The sequence below is a fragment of the Rhinolophus hipposideros genome, assembly GCF_964194185.1.
Source record: "Rhinolophus hipposideros genome assembly, chromosome: 7".
Taxonomy (NCBI): domain Eukaryota; kingdom Metazoa; phylum Chordata; class Mammalia; order Chiroptera; family Rhinolophidae; genus Rhinolophus; species Rhinolophus hipposideros.
Genome location: NC_138053.1, coordinates 53163323 through 53179526, shown reverse-complemented (window position 1 = coordinate 53179526; position 16204 = coordinate 53163323).

Sequence of the window (16204 nt, the reverse complement as noted above, 5' to 3'; positions counted from 1 at the left end):
TTAATCCATTTGGAGTTTATTTTTGGACATTGTGTAAGAAAGTGATCCAGTTTCTTTCTCTTTTCTTTTTTGCACGTAGCTGTCCAGTTTTCCCAACACAATTTATTGACTAGATTGTCTTTTCCCCATGATATGTCCTTGCCTTCTTTGTTGTAGATTAATCAGGATATAAGCATGGGTTTATTTCTGGACTGTCTATTCTGTTCCATTGATCTATGTGTCTGTTTTTGTGCCAATCTCATACTGTTTTTGATTACTATAGCTTTGAAGTATGGTTTGAAATCAGGGAGCGTGATGCCTTCAACTTTGTTCTTCTTTCTCAAGATTGCTCTGGCTGAGTTTCTTCCAAGTTTTGATCATAGGAGAGGGGCAGTCCCAAGGGAAAATCTGAGAGTCTTTTACAACTCCCCCTCAATAATCTCCATCATTACAACCTCCTCCAGCCACCACCCCAAAAAACATAAACTACATAAACTACAGTAAATACAGTATCTTACTCTAAACATGAACTTCTGGTAGTGGAGTGCTGGAGCCTATTCATACAGGCTCACACCAGCAATTTGGGTACAACTGGCAAATGTACTCTGAGAAAGAAGTTCTGGAACAGTAATTCAAATCAACCTTGACCATACTTATGTCACACAGAAGTAGACAATTGAAGCAATCGTGATGAAAATGCCAGAGCCCTAAAATGTCTATGTACTTCCCTTATAATATGTAAATGACAAATTGGATGTTTTTCTTATTGAATTATCTGGAAACTTGCTTCAGTTCTTAACATCGTTTTGTATGAACACATGCAGCCTCTGTTCATAGGATACTTAAATCATTCCTGATTTGGGCCTTATTAGTGACATATTCTTCATACACAAAGTGTGTAGAAAGAAGCCAGTTAGCCAGAGGCATGGACGAACAGTTGAGACAAACCCAATGATAAAGAACTTCTTTCTGTATCATCAATTCATGCTACAGATGAAATCTTATCCCTAAGCCTGTTTCACCTGGTGTATCTTTGCCATGTAATCCAGAATCCATACAAATATTGTCTTTGCCCTTCTTAAACAAGATTCTAAAAGTATACTTGGTTGTTGGTATAACACCCCCAAACACCTCCAATTTAATTAATTCGCTGAATAAAAAGATGTCTTTTCAATTCCAAAATTAATAAAATTCCTTGTTTGATATCAATTTAACAACTAAGCTATTGATTGACTGAATCTTTGACTTTTCAATTGAATATTTTGTCTCTGTGTCTGCTGATGACATATGTCATTGTGCAAAATGGAAAGGCCATCTGGCAAGAGCTGCTCTGGCAGATAAGGAAGAATGCAAGTATTCTTACAGTAGCAATGCTCAGCCTTGAACTATGGTGAATGCTGTAAAATTAAAGCTTCCCCAACAAAAAATGTCCTTCAGATGCAAACTTCATATCTCTCTGTCACATCTGTGCTGTCTCTGCACGATGACGAGTGAGTCTGACGTAGACTTCCTTTGCCCTTGGAATCCTCACAGAGCAACATAAAGGACTTAGATAATTCTCTAATGCAGGGTAAGCAACATATAATTTCAGAAATGAAATGGAAGCCCCCTTTCAAAAGACAGTGCAATTGTCTATGAGCTTTTTTGTATTACAACACATCATTACATTATTTTGTAATTACATATTTTCCAAGCCATCTGTCTGGTCTGCTCGACTGAGAGCTCTTCAAGGGCATGGGTCGAATGGGCCTTATATGTCTTCATCTCCCCAACAGCCAGCCCAGAGATTGACACAAAGTGAGCACTCCATAAACATTTGTGAAATGAATGAATGGGAAATTGTATGAATGAATAATAAATAAAAGAAGGAGTTCAAGATTTGAATCCCTAGCTTCTTCTGGACCATTCTAACAAGAACCATTCTAACTGCATCTTTTGGTCACACTGGTTTTCATGACCTGTCTGCACCATCGTGTGACAAGCAACAACTGATATTTCTGTCTTAGAAATTTTCTGCGCCCTGTATTCTCTGAAGAGTTGGACTAAAACTTATAGCCCATTCAATATTGAGCTTAGTTTCGTTTTTTATGCTTCGATATTTAACCTCCCCTTTTTCCAGATACTTAATACTTTATTTCTGATGACAATAATCTTCCTTAAATGTGCAATCCCTCCCTTTTATCTTCTCTGTCATTTTACAAACACACCAATACTTCCTATCTTTACTGACTGATACTGTTCTAATTAAATTTCTTTTTTGGAAAAAAAAGTTTTTTGTTTGTTTCCTCTATTTATTTTTTTTCTGTAATTTGTTCCCAAGGCCTCAGTTCTAAAAGCTGTCCTTGATCCCTGAATTTACACTGAATTCCCACAGCCACTTTCTCAGCTGGCTTGCCAGCCACTATCTCTAAAACATTCCTAGAATTGCTCCTCGCTGAGATAGAAACCCAAGAGCACACCTTAATCTTGACTTATCTTGACAGTTCCAATTTTTCCATATATGGTCCAGGTACCTCCTCATCATCTGAAGGTCTACAGATGAAAATCCTGTGTCTGTTACACATCTAAGAAGTGAATATTTCACTTCCATGGCTGTCCTCATCTCCTCTGAAACGGGATTTCTCTAGGCTAACTTCCTTCTTTAAATCTGATACCGCTCTTCAAATTATTTCTTTAGAGCCAGTGATCCTATGTGGAAAATTTTGTGTTGTTTTTTCAATGGCTCTGCTATTGACATGATAAAAAGCTAAAGACAAGGTATTGAATTTGACTCTTTTAGTGAGCATAAGGCAGGGATTTAAAATACTTGGCATTCATCCACTCTAAGCATATCTCTAAGGATGAATTAGTCTATAACCATAGTAAAGAATTTATTATTATGGATCTCTATTAGTAGTACTATAATTTTACTGATGGTGTTAATGGAGTTTATAATAATATAAAGAAATACGTTAGCAGGCATGGAAGCACAGAAAGTCTCTATTATCACAGTCTTTAAGAATTTTCTGTCCACTGTGCTCCCTCCCTTCTCTAAAACCTACTGGGCATTTCTTTTTAGCAAGTATCAAACTGCCCAGCAATTAATTTTTCTCTTACGACTTTCTGTGTGTTACCTTTGTCCCAATTAGATTATAAGACCCTTGCAAACAAGGCTCCTGCTGGATCTTTCTACCAAATCTCTGCAGTACCAGCTTCAGCACAGGCCACGTAAGTTCTCAACAACACTTTTCAATTGGCAATACAATTTCATCCTCTTTATCACAGTGAATAAAGGATAGTTTAGGACTTTAATGAGATTGCAAAGTTAAAAAATTACTAAATTCAATGCCCTTTTTTGTGTGTCTCTGGAAAATAAATTGCTCCCAACCCTCCTGCAGCCCTGAACCCAGTCCCCAGCAATCCCTGTGTACTTACAGCTGAAATTCCCAATAGATTTCCCTCCTCCAGCCAGTCTCCTGCTCCCAGGAGTTGAGGTCATGCCAGAGCACATCTCCTTTCCACTCACCCACCTTTTCTGGCTATATTCCTCTCCAGGCTTTTCAGATTTGTATGTCAGCCCCCGAAAATGCTACATTTATCTGAGGCAATAGACCCAGGAGGAACAATGTCACCCCCCACTTCCAACCCCCACCTCCACATACTGCTGTACAGCCTGTGGTCTCACTCCTCTTGTCTGCTGCTAAAAGGAAAGAGGAATTCATATTTACTGAGCACTTGCTCTAGGTCAGAGACTCCTCTACTGGTTACTTTATAATGTGTATGTGTGTATTTCTGTGTGTGTGTGTGTGTGTGTGTGGATGTGGATTTTTTTCCCAATCTCTCTCACTCTCCCTCGCTTTCTCCCTCCCTCCCGCTCCTTCTCTCTCATAGAGGTAGGTAGTTTTGGGGAAGTGATAACACTGCTAAATTGGTAACAACCAGTCTGGCGGGGGAGCCCTGGTTTGTAGTGTTGGCATATCTTCATTGTGTAATAGGTACGTGACATCACTGAATGTGGAGGTGAAAAGAGATGTGCCCGACTGGCTGCAGCAAGCAGGGTGGAGCTGGCTCTAGTTTAGAATAAGAGTAGGTAGCAACTCAAAACTCTCCCAAAGTTTCTTTGAAACCAGCACAAAGAAAAATAAACATAAATTTAGCTCCCCTTTTTTTTTTGGCATTTCACTTTAAAGCTTTGACTTGGCTCCTTTGTTATACATAGAATACCAACTATTCACCATGAAGGGCAGCAGAATATGCCACCCCAAATATGCCACCCTCTGTTCAAGGTCCATTACAGACGAATGGCTGACTCGTCTTGCAAAAAGCATTTTTCTCCAGTTTCTTCAATGCAAAGCATGCAGGTAGTTTTAATGAAAGGCATTACATAAAAAATAAATAGTACCTTCAGACCATTCATGCAGACGACTTCCTGACAATCCTTGGAAGTGCCAAGTAGCCCATAAGCTAATTATCCTGTAAATTTCCTTTTCTTCCCCAGTGTGAAGGTGAGATCTAATTTGAAAGATTAAAATCTTTGCATGATTACAGTATATAGTAATTGTTAAGCTCTGTAGTTACATGCTCAATAGCTACTAAGTACAAAGAATTATAAGGTGATTTGTGCCTGTAAGATAAATTCCAAGAATTTTGCTTTTACAAAAGGCAAGGAAGTGGACGTGACAGAACAACAGATGTGCTAAGTGAGCAATTTATGGTGAACTTCAGGAAAGAGGGACTTAGGGGTCTGTCTTCACAGACTGGCCACTTGCAGAATGCCTTCCGGTGCATTTCTTAGCTCGTGCTAAATTTTATTTATACAAAAGCACTGCTCAAGTGGGTGAAGTTATCTAAGGAGTATTTAGCCTAAACTCATGGAAGGGTTCCAAACGTCTGCTTTCTCATAGCTGAGGAACCAACCAAACCATGTGTTCATCACTTTCAAACACAAAAAGCCAAAGTTCAATCTTCCTGAACTCAATACTACAGCAATAATATTATATACGTTTCATATAGATACATATGAAAAATAATGAAGCTTTCATTATGTTTCCAACTCCAATTACTATTTGGTTTTGTGCCAGCCATTCTTTCTCTACCTTAGTAGATCACACCGGAAAATTCATTCATTAAACAAATATTTATTCAGCACCCAGTGCATACCAGGCTCCTGTTCTTGGCACTGGGGACATGATGATAAATAAAGTGGATAAGGCCGTTGCCTTCGTGGACTCAAAGTCCAGCAGGAAAGAAAGATTCACTAATACTTCCAAGTATTCATTACAATTACTAATACTTACAAGTACAACTTACAATCCTGGGAAAGAGAGGGGCAGTGTACCGTGTAAAGTGTAGGGTCTATCCTAGTTTAGGTCTCAATGAAAACATCTATGAGGAAGTAATGCTTAACCTGAGACCTTACGGATGTAGACATTATTAGCTCAGAGAACGGTGGGCTCAGAGAAAGCCAGTCTTTTCTCCAAACAGACAATGCAAAAGGAGTTTCCAAAACTCTTGTCTTTTAATGCCTTTCTCCCTCCAAACCATGAAGATCCCCAGCCCAGCTAGCTGGTAGCTAAGATTTCTTTCATTTTTCTAGTTATAACTTCTGATGTTACTGGTAGCTGCAGGTATAATTCTAAGAGAACAAGAAATATCAGACCTGATGAAACTGGGCCTTTAGTAGACAGGCAATAATGAATGAGTCACTAGAAGTTAAAACTCAGAATGGCCTGGGAGTAGCTTGTTCTAGCATCCATTCTGTGGAAGTATCCAGGAGTCTGTCTTCCCTAGTGAAGAGAAAGCAGGCCAAAGAAGGAGGGGCTAATGGACGAAGATTGAGTCAAACTTTTTTTTAGACTCCTCATTTGGAACTGCCTTCAGAATTATTTTCTGAGTCTCCTTCATTTTTACTGCAAATGATACCACCCAAGTTGATTACGATTCTTATTTACCTATTTTGACTTAACCTACTTTGAGAGGATTTCAATGATAAAGTTTCTCTCCTCTCAAGGACTAGAGGATTGCCCCCAATGCCTTTCTGTCCATATCAGTCTATATTTCCAAGAGTCTACGTGAAAATCTAAAAACCAAAAGAGGGAGGAGGTTTTTGATAATAGAACATCCTTGGAATAAGCAACAAGGCATCTGAATGTCAGCAATAAGGTGCTGACATTGATGAAGTCCAAGTTCATCTGCATATGTTGGTTCTGGTGGGGGTCTCCACGAGCAGAGGTGCTGTGCACAACCAGTACCACCGAATTTGATGGCCCTGCTTCTCAAATGTGCATTTGAAAGTCCATTTTGAATACTTACTTGAAGCTCAAATACTCAGAATTGCTTTTATTTAAAATAAAAAATAAGAAAAAAATCTGCATAAAATCTGCATAAATTAGTTAGGCTTCACCATGTCAGATTTAACAAAGTTTTATTACTATTAACTGTGTGTACACAATTGTAAGCACTACTTTTTCTACTGAAATGAGATCTAGTCAAGTTTACACTGGTGTTATACCACCATTTAGAGAATTATCACACTATGCCCCTTTGAGTGTAGAATGGCGCTTATGTCAATACACATTTGTTCAGAAATTCCTAAGATGCTCGTTTTCTGAGGTAGAATCATCAGTGTGATTGATTGTTAATTTAAAAAACACTCTTAGGCATCTCAGCAACAATGCATTAATGTTTTTTGTAGATCGATAATTTTTCTCTCTAATCACAAAAAGAAATGCAGTGCATCAGAAAAGTCATCAGCAAAAACATAAAAAGATACGTGCCAGCTGTTTCTGGCAGCCCGTTGAAGAGGGGACAGAGTAAAATCAGAAATGTTTGCCATATGTTGGGAAATGAGTGGTAATGGAAAATATTCATAAACAAATGACTAACACTTGTCTGTATGTTACTCAGGTGTGCAGATAAAACACATCCATCTCCTTAGCATTGACTTTTCTAGATGCAAATTACTCTAAGGCTCAGGCAGTCATTTTCAGTCTTGTGATTCCTTATGCTGACCGAACCATCATTGGTGTCAGCAGTTTTGCTGCATAAGCACTTTAAGATTAAATCCTAACATCTGAATTCGCATAAAACATTCTGTGTAAAATAGTTCACATTAGAGGCTTTCCTTTTCGATTTCCAAACTGGCATTGCTGTTGTCTTGTATTTTGAATCAGCTCAGAAATCTTCCCCCTCCTCTCTAATCCCATTTCCTTGGTCCTTGGCTTGACATTCCTCATCATGCCCATCAGGCCAGCTACTTCCGCTGCATTTGCTGAGGCCGACTGTTCGATGCAGAAGGAAAGGTACCACAGACTCTGCCCCATTAAAGGTCAAATCCAGCTCATGAGAAAACAACCATTGCCTTTGCTTGTATTTAAGCAGGTATGTCAGATTTATTTCCCGCAGGAATTCACTGTGTTCTCCTGAATTCAGTTCTGCCAGAGCAAGAAGCAGTTAGCTGAGCAGTCACGGTGGGCAATAAAACTCCTGCTAAGTACAGGGAGCCCAAGATGCACACAGTCCTTCCCGGATGTGAGTCAGTGAGGGAGTGAGTCATCCATAAACCAAACTGTGGCTTTGACAATCTGGTTGTGGTTCAAACACATGAAGGCGACATCCCTAGGCCTTATGGGAGAGCCAGGGAGGCCAGCTTTCGAGTCTGTGGGTCCCCGGTGTGACTTGGTCCTGACCATGTGTGCACATAGCCATCGTTGGGCAGGCTCTTTCATTTCTACTACTTTGTTGAATAGGGACCTAACAGAGGTTGCCACAGCTCTTGTTTTAAAAAATCTTGAGAAGAGAAAACAGTTGTGTTTAGGCTAGAACAGAGAATTGACTCACTCACTTCTCAAAGGAAGTGATATTACCCTCTGAGGAAGTATGGACATTTGTGGGAGTATTTTGGATTGTTGCTCTGATTGGGAGGCACCACTAACATTTAGTGGGTGGGGCCAGAGGTGGTAAACACCCTGCAAAATACGAGATATGGTCCCCACGACAAAGAATTTTCCCATATCCCATGCTGATACCAAATGAATGCCCAATTGTGTGAGTGGAAAACTTGATAAAATTATCTGAACCTAATATCTAACTCCATTTAATACACAAAGTATTTTTTCACAGTTTTAATACATATTGAATTTTTCAAGAATGCAATCACTGTGTGTAAATACGTGTTTTGTTTCAAAGTTTGCAAAGAATTGACCACCTGGTAAACCTCCAATGATAATATCTATCCACATGTGTGACTGTCACATTCAGGTAGAGATGCATATATATCCTTATCTAGGCCTAACTTCAAAATGCCAAATATTCAGAAACAATGTGGACAATATTCAGTTGATTGTCTTCCCGCATGCCCAAATTAATTCATTATAAATAATTCATCATGATATCTCTTAGCTTAGTCATGCCCAAAATACATATGCTTTCGTTATGAATTACTTTCCTAACTTTTTCCCCTTTCTATTACAGTTTGTGCTAGACCCTTTGCATCTCGCCCAGACCCCCACTTCAGGGCTTCTCAGCTGCTGGGGTGTTGACCCCTGACAGCCCACAGCAAAGTATCCCCACCCCTCCCACCAATCGCTCTGGTCTCAAGTGAGACGGCCTCTTCCAAGGTCCGGCCCTGTGACCCCTCCCTCGGAGCTGCCTGTACCCAGTGACAGCTCACTGGGGGGCACGAAGGCTGCGATGAGGCCCAATTCTGCAGGACAAGCCCAGCTCCAGAGCTTCCCATGGGATCTGTGGAGTCTTCTGTGGGCTGCATCACAGCACAGCACAGCCTCTCCCTCTGCCCAGTCCTGCTTCTTTCCCATATGTGTTTCTCCTGAGAGCATGTCCAATATACTTCCTGCCCCCAAGGCCATCTCAAGTTCTGTTTCCTACGGAACTTGACACAATTAGAGCATTATAATGTTTTTTTTGGACACTGGGTGGTATGTTATTTGGCAATTTTAACTTAGGATAGGAAAGAGGGAAATTATAAAATATTTGTAATTTAAGTAAAGGATGCTGTATGTGATGGGCAAGAGAACCTCTGGACTAGGTGATCTTTTCAGGGTTCCTGTACCTTAAGACTCTCTCATTTAGGGCAGAAACATTGCTTGCCCCAGATGGGCTGCAAATAACCACGACTCAAAATGGCACCTTACACAACTGTTTCTCATGCACTTGAATAAAAAAAAGTAGCCCTGTACAGCATCAGTTAACATCCGCATTGCTTTCCAGATTACCCACCCATCATGCCATGTATCGCTCAGTAAGTACTTGCTCCGCGCGTGTGTGATGCAAGCAGCAAACCCCAGCAGTGCGTGCCCTTCGTGCATTCCTCACATCCAAATGGCCATGGGCATCTTTAGCTCTGAGGGTCACTAGGTACCTGAGAAGATAATAAGCTGGCTCTGGAGTACCAGGTGCTCTGTCCTTTGAAATGTTTTAGATGAAATACAGATTTAATTTCATATCTTAACATAGTATTGGAGTTCTCCTTTAACTGTCAACTGGAAAAGATTCACAAAGCCAGAATAGAGCTGGAGGGTGCGTGTGTGTATGTGTGTGCTGTGTATGTGTGTTTGGTGTGTGTGTGGTATGCATGTATGTGTGGTATATGAGTGTGTTTGTGTCTGCAGATGCTCTCTGTGTCTGTGGAAGAGAGAGTGCTTGCTGGCCTGCGAGACTGTAGAGGAGGACAATTTAAACCAAGACCAGTGAGTACTATGTTTGTTCCTCTGGTCTAACTTTTTAAACAGGCAGCTGCAAAGCAATGACTGAAAATCACTTGAAGCTACTTCATTTCTCATGTCAGGAAAGTATTCTTTTATACTCAATAAAGCCAGAATGAGAATTATAGTCGACCACCCCCCTTATCTGTGGTTTCCCTTTCCAAGGTTTCAGTTATCTGTGGTCAACCACAGTCCAAAAATAGTAAGTGGAAAATTCCAGAAATAAACAATTCATAAGTTTGAAATTGCGCGCCATTCTAAATCGCATAATGAAATCACAAGCCCTCCCGCTGGGTCCCTCCCTGGACTTGAATCCTCCCTTTGTCCAGTAGATGCTCCCCGCCAGTCAATAACTTGGTTGACATCTTGCTTATCAGATCAATTATCACAGTATTGCTGTGCTTGTGTGCCAGTAATTCTCACTGTACTTAATAATGGGCTCAAAGTGCAAGAGTAGTGTTGCTGGCAATTTCAACATGCCAAAGAGGAGATGTGAAGTGCTTCTGTGAGGTGAAAAGGTGAGTGTACAGCACAGTAAGATATTTTGAGAGAGAGAAACCACATTTACAGAACTTTCATTATAGTATGTCATTATAATTGTTCTATTTTATTATGTTATTTTTGTTAATCTCTTACTGTGCCTAAATGATAACATAAATGAAATGTTATCACAGATATGTATGTATAGGAAAAAAACCTAGTATATATAGGGTTTGGTACTATCCAAGATTTCAAGCATCCATGGAGCATCTTGGAACATATCCCCTGAGGCTAAGGGGCAACTGCGTTCTGTGACTCCATTCAAATTGATTGTTGATATACTTCAGTGTGCCATAGTCATCAACTTAGTCATTGGACATTCAACACAGAAACACAAATCAGTGTCTGAAAGTTTTAACCCAGTGCCACAGTGCTGGAATGCTGCCTCCAGGCTGTCTGAGTGTTAAAGGCTGGCTAGTCACTCAGTATCTCTCTTCCTTAACTTCTTCACCTGTAATACTGGGATACTGTTCAGAGTTTCCACCTCTGGTTCCTCCTAGGGGTGTGGTGATAATTAAAGCAATAATGTTTTTCAAGTACAGAGACATTCCAGATTAAAGACACTACGTAATTGAATACATTCTGCTTCTAGTAACATAGGTTGACGTAATTGCAAGCTAGAAAAATAAGATTAAGCTAGGTGTCCCTACTATCGTGTTTCCCCGAAAATAAGACCTGGCTGGACAGTCAGCTCTAATGTGTCTTTTGGAGCAAAAATTGGTATAAGACCCGGTATTGTATTTTATTATATTATATTACATTACATTACATTATGTTATATTAAAAACCTGGTCTTATATTATAGTAAAATAAGACTGGGTCTTCTATTAATTTTTGCTCCAAAAGACGCATTAGAGCTGATTGTCCGGCTAGGTCTTATTTTCGGGGAAACGCGGTATAGGAGTAATGCTATTTGCTTTACTCTCATTTACTTAAGGTTTGCCTGCCTCAATATAGAAAGAAGTCCTAGTCCCCAAGAAAGAAGACATCAGGTTGAGAAAGAAATGCTTTCATTCATTCTATTTTCATTTTATCAGTCATCAAATGTGTACAATTCTATTCCACTCTCTTAGTTTAAGCTAAAAATAGATTTAAAAAATCAATGGCACATCTATTGGTTCATGTCATTTATACTTCAGAAAGAGCTTTTATAAAAATATTCATGTTGTTGTTAAAGGCAGGAAGACTATGTAAGGTAGACCAGTTAACCTAGGCAAATGCTATGCATGTTCACTTTCTTCTCTCTCGTATATAATTGGCATTCTATCCGGTTACACATCTGCTCTGCTGACCAATGCATCCCCTCTTAACCGAACATCTTACATCTGGCATAGATCCTCGGTGTGAGAGGGTCAGCAGTGCCAAAGCTACAAACCACAGTGGTGACATCAAGTGAGGTACGATCACAAAATACAGTGAATGTTCAAATTAAAAAAAAATTATTACAGTAAAAGACACATTGCCATTAATCTCCCTCAAAATAACCCCCGCCCCACTTCAAAAACACTTATCCCATTGTTCTTGCCACTTTCTGAAGTGGTTCTGGAAGTCCTGTTTCGTGAGTGTCTTTAGTTGCACTGTCGTGGCTGCCTTGATGCCCTGAATCGATTCAAAACATTTACCTTTCATGGTCATTTTGACTTTGGGGAAGAGCCAGAAATTGCATGGTGCCAGAGCCAGTGAATAAGGTGGATGAGGACACACCGTAATGTTTTATTTGATAGAAATTGCCACATATCAGAAGCGATGTGTGACATGGAACATTGTCATGATGGAGGATGAAGTAAAGACACTCCCTAAAGAGGACATCCAGAACTGCTTCAGAAAGTGGCAAGAACAACGGGATAAGTGTGTTCGAAGTGAGGGGGAATATTTTGAGAGGGATTAATAACAATGTGTCTTTTACTGTAATAAATCTTTTTAAAATTTAAACATTCACTGTTTTTTATCACACCTTGTACATTGCAAAGATATCAAGAAAAGTAGTTTGGAGGTCTAAGCTCTTTGTCAACAGACTGCACTTCTGTAAAATAATGCTTATGAAAGATTTACTAAGATGCTGTATTCATAGCCAAGCCACAGAAAATGTATTTGGAGTTCCAGGTCTAAACTGGCAAAGGAACCAAGAAAGGTAGTTAGAAGTGAAGTTCAAATGTTTACCAGGCAGCTTGGATTGAGGAGGTCAATAGAATGTGAAATAGGAAAGAACCAGAATTCTTTCTGATTGGCTATATCTGCTGATTGAATAATGCGTAAGCTTGGCCAGGGTGCCTATTTTATTCCTAATGTCCACATGTCCAACCTTCACCCAAATGAAAAGAGAACAAGATTAGAAAAATATTAACATGGAAAGAACTCAATGACGTATTAACAGAAAAATGCAAGTTGAAGATTAATTAGTATAGTATGACTGATTCTCCTTGCTCCACCCCATGACCAAATTCATCAGAAACCAAGCAAGTATGGTTTTATAGATCAGCTACATTTGGACCACAAAAATGTAAAGGCCATCATAGGAACTTCACCCATCAAGAATAAAACCCTCTCTGTGGAAAGATGTGTCCCAAATTCCAGACAATTCTTGCTTCACAGCTTTTGAGCATAAAGTCATCCTTAAAGTCTTTCAAAAATGTGTTATATAATAAATGGCTTAACTGAGAAGCTACCTTGATTATTACTTTACAAAAGCTGGGTGGTTAAAAAAAATTACCTCCAGGAAGCAAGCTAACATGTTCTCATTAATTTTCATTTGGGTCTTTGGTGTATTTCTGTGAACCCTCCACCATAAGTGACACATAATGATCCGAACCTCGCCTCCAAACATATTTCTTCTAATTCCCTGGAAAATATTCTCATCTGAAACTACGACTATCATGTTAAATAACAAGTTGAGTATTTATTACTATTTAAATAAATCTAATTTTAGGTATCACACTATAAAGGGAACAGCCCGAGGTACTTAGATATATTAATTTTGGTAAAAAGAAGTTTGAAATTATTTTGATCAAGCTGAAACATGAAAACTCTCCAGTCAACTTTTCCTGGATTTAAAAAACTTCCTCATCGTCTGTCATTTCTCTTTCACTTAAATTCTAAGGATGAATTTGCAAGAGGCATGTGGCTGTCAGTGATTCTATTTTGGTTCTTCAATAACATTTCAAGTGGATGAAGGACAGCACACTGACTAGGTTTAACTTCATCTCCTGCTGTTAACATTTCAACAGAAGGGGCTTTTAGTGGTAGTCATTTAATAATTCTCAAATTACAAATAACTTTATGACATAAACAAGGAGGCCCAAGCTTTTTTTTTTCCTTCAGTGACTAATATGGTTTCTTCTACTCCTTCCTTAAGACCTTTAAGTGAATCACAGAGAGAAGCTGAAGGCTGAAAACAATGTGTCAGCTTTTTAATAAGCTTTAATTGTCACCTCAGAAAATTAAGCATAGGCTGAGAGTCAGGATTCAAGGTTAACTATAAACCCCAGACTGGTAATCAGCTCTGATCCCATGATATTGTGAGAGCTTTGTCTCTGGGGTAAGGGATGGGTTCAGAGAAAACCTGCGTGGAGCACTGGAAGGGAACTTTCCACTTTTGGGTTGGGTCCCAGTGGAGACTATTTTCAGTCATTTCCTACCCTCTGTGCATTTGGCTGAGGAACCCTAAGGCAGGATGGGAACTGCAGTGTGGGTCCTGGCTGAAGGCATCAAGATATTGGCATCAATTAGTGGTCTTTTCCAAAGCATTGTCCTCTAGCCATCTTCCAAAAGTAAGTACCAGAAACAGAAAACTAACCCTGAAGAAAGACATCGCTCGAGGGTCAGGATACATGATAAACTGGTGACCCACGTGGGCTCCCTGCTGCTTCCAAAAGCAGGAAGTTGCTTGCAGGTGCATTCAAGCAACAGACTTTTTCTGAGTAACATTATAGCAGTTTGAAAAAAAATGGAGCAAAAATAACTGTGGAACTCAGTGTGTTCAGTATCTATTTCATAATAATGCTCAAAGGTCTCCATTGGAAAATCTTGAATGGATACAATAGCCATGCTTGTTAAAACGATCAGAAATGGTAGGCCAGGGTTCTATTATAGAACCACACTATTTTAAAATGCACATTAAATGGCTCCCAAATCCTTTTATCACAACCCGCAGATAAAAGAAGTAGTTTCTTCTTAAAGAAACCAAGACTACTTTCTCCTCCGAAAAGAAGCTATTAGAGCTGGTAAAACATTAGCAAAGAGCCCATTCGAGCTACATAGAAAAATAATGGTTTGGTTTTGTTAGCATGGAAAAGTGCCATTACCTTTAAGGCTTTGTTATACTAAGCGGCAGGATCATTGCTACTGCTGTTAACCAGCGTGTTCTAATGGGATATTAGCTCACTTATGAGGCAGAGGGAGGAAGAGTTTTTGCCCAGGTGACTTGTAACAAAATGAAATAAGAAGATGTTATGTATCCTGAAATTACCGCCAAGTTTTCATGAATTGTTAGAGGCTGAAATGCTCTGAAAATTCTGCCCGAAATTGCAGCTTAGTTGTGAACAGAGCAATCATATCTCTATGCTCAGACAGACTGTTGCCAAATGCTAAGAAGTTCTCAAAAACATGTAGTCATCTCCCCAAGTATAAAAAAGAAAGTGAAGAAGCTATCCCTGTGAAAGTGAGCTGCTAAAAGCGGGGCCACTATGGTGATGGCATCCCTTCTAAACACCTGTCACCTGTACCTCACCTGCCTTGCCCACAGGAAATCATACGGGGCCATAGGGTGAGACGCTAGGCAGGGGGTGATTTGAATCTTAGTCTTCAATTGTAATCGTCCTCAGTTAGTTTGGATTCCCCAAGGACAGATGTCAATACAGGATTAGACAAGTAAGAGATACTCAGGGAGAAAGGCCTCTGGAGAATCAGGGGAGAGGACAAGAGAAGGCAGGGAGAGCATTCAGACCACAACGCAGGCTGAGCCTTGCAGAGGAAGGAAGGAAGGACAGAAAACAGTTTTCTAAACACTGCTAGTGGAGCTCCTGTGTTGGGCATGAGCTGCTCCATCTACTCATCTCTCTTATCTTACCTTTCTTGAAGGTTCTATTCCAGTGCCAAACATTACAGACCGATGCTATGCTCATCATAGACTCTCTCTTGCCTTTCAAGGCCTACCTGTGATCACGAGTGTCTGCGTGTAAGCCAAACCTGGAGAGAGGGGAGATGGGCATCGCTCCTCTCTCGGTCTGTGATTCCCCACTTTCTGCCCCGCCCTCTAGGCTAATGCCTGGCCCCTGCTTTCCAGGTGCAATTACAGCAGCCCCTCCCCACCTCTCTGGTTCTGAGAGAACACCTACAAACATGCTCAGAGATGCACAGGGAGGAGTCATGCCATTCCTTGATCTCAGATAGGAAAAGATCTCCTAAGGTCAAGGCTCTCCCGAGGATGCTAGTTACTCAGCTTACCACCCAGCCTGAGTAACTCACTAAATGTCAGAGCATAAGCCATGCCAACCCAGAGACCTCAGGACTCCATGGTTCTCTGCCCTTGGACATGGTTTTGGAGGGTATTCAAAGGTTATACAGGTAGTCACTGCCTAACAGCCTTCTCTTGGGGTGGCTGGAAGCAAAGCACAACCAGCAGCATCTACCCCCACCCCCACAGCGCCTCTGTACCCCCACTTCTCCACCCTTAGGGATCCCAAAGCTGAAAGGTACCTCTTCAGAATAAGTTGGCGGAGCCCTGCCCTGACACAGACTGGCAAGACCAACCTACTGTCAGCTAAGAGCAACGCTCTCCTTCCCCCAGCTATCGTTAATCAGTTCTAGTAGAATGTTTGGAAAGACCCATTGTTCTTCCCAAATGGTTTGGTTTATCTCTTTGAACAATTTCTACTTTCCATCTAAACAATCAGGGAAGGGATAACGATCCCTTCCCTGATTGTTTAAAAAAAAATTTTTTTCTAGCAAACAACAACCAATGAATGAAGAAATACATTTCTAGTCAC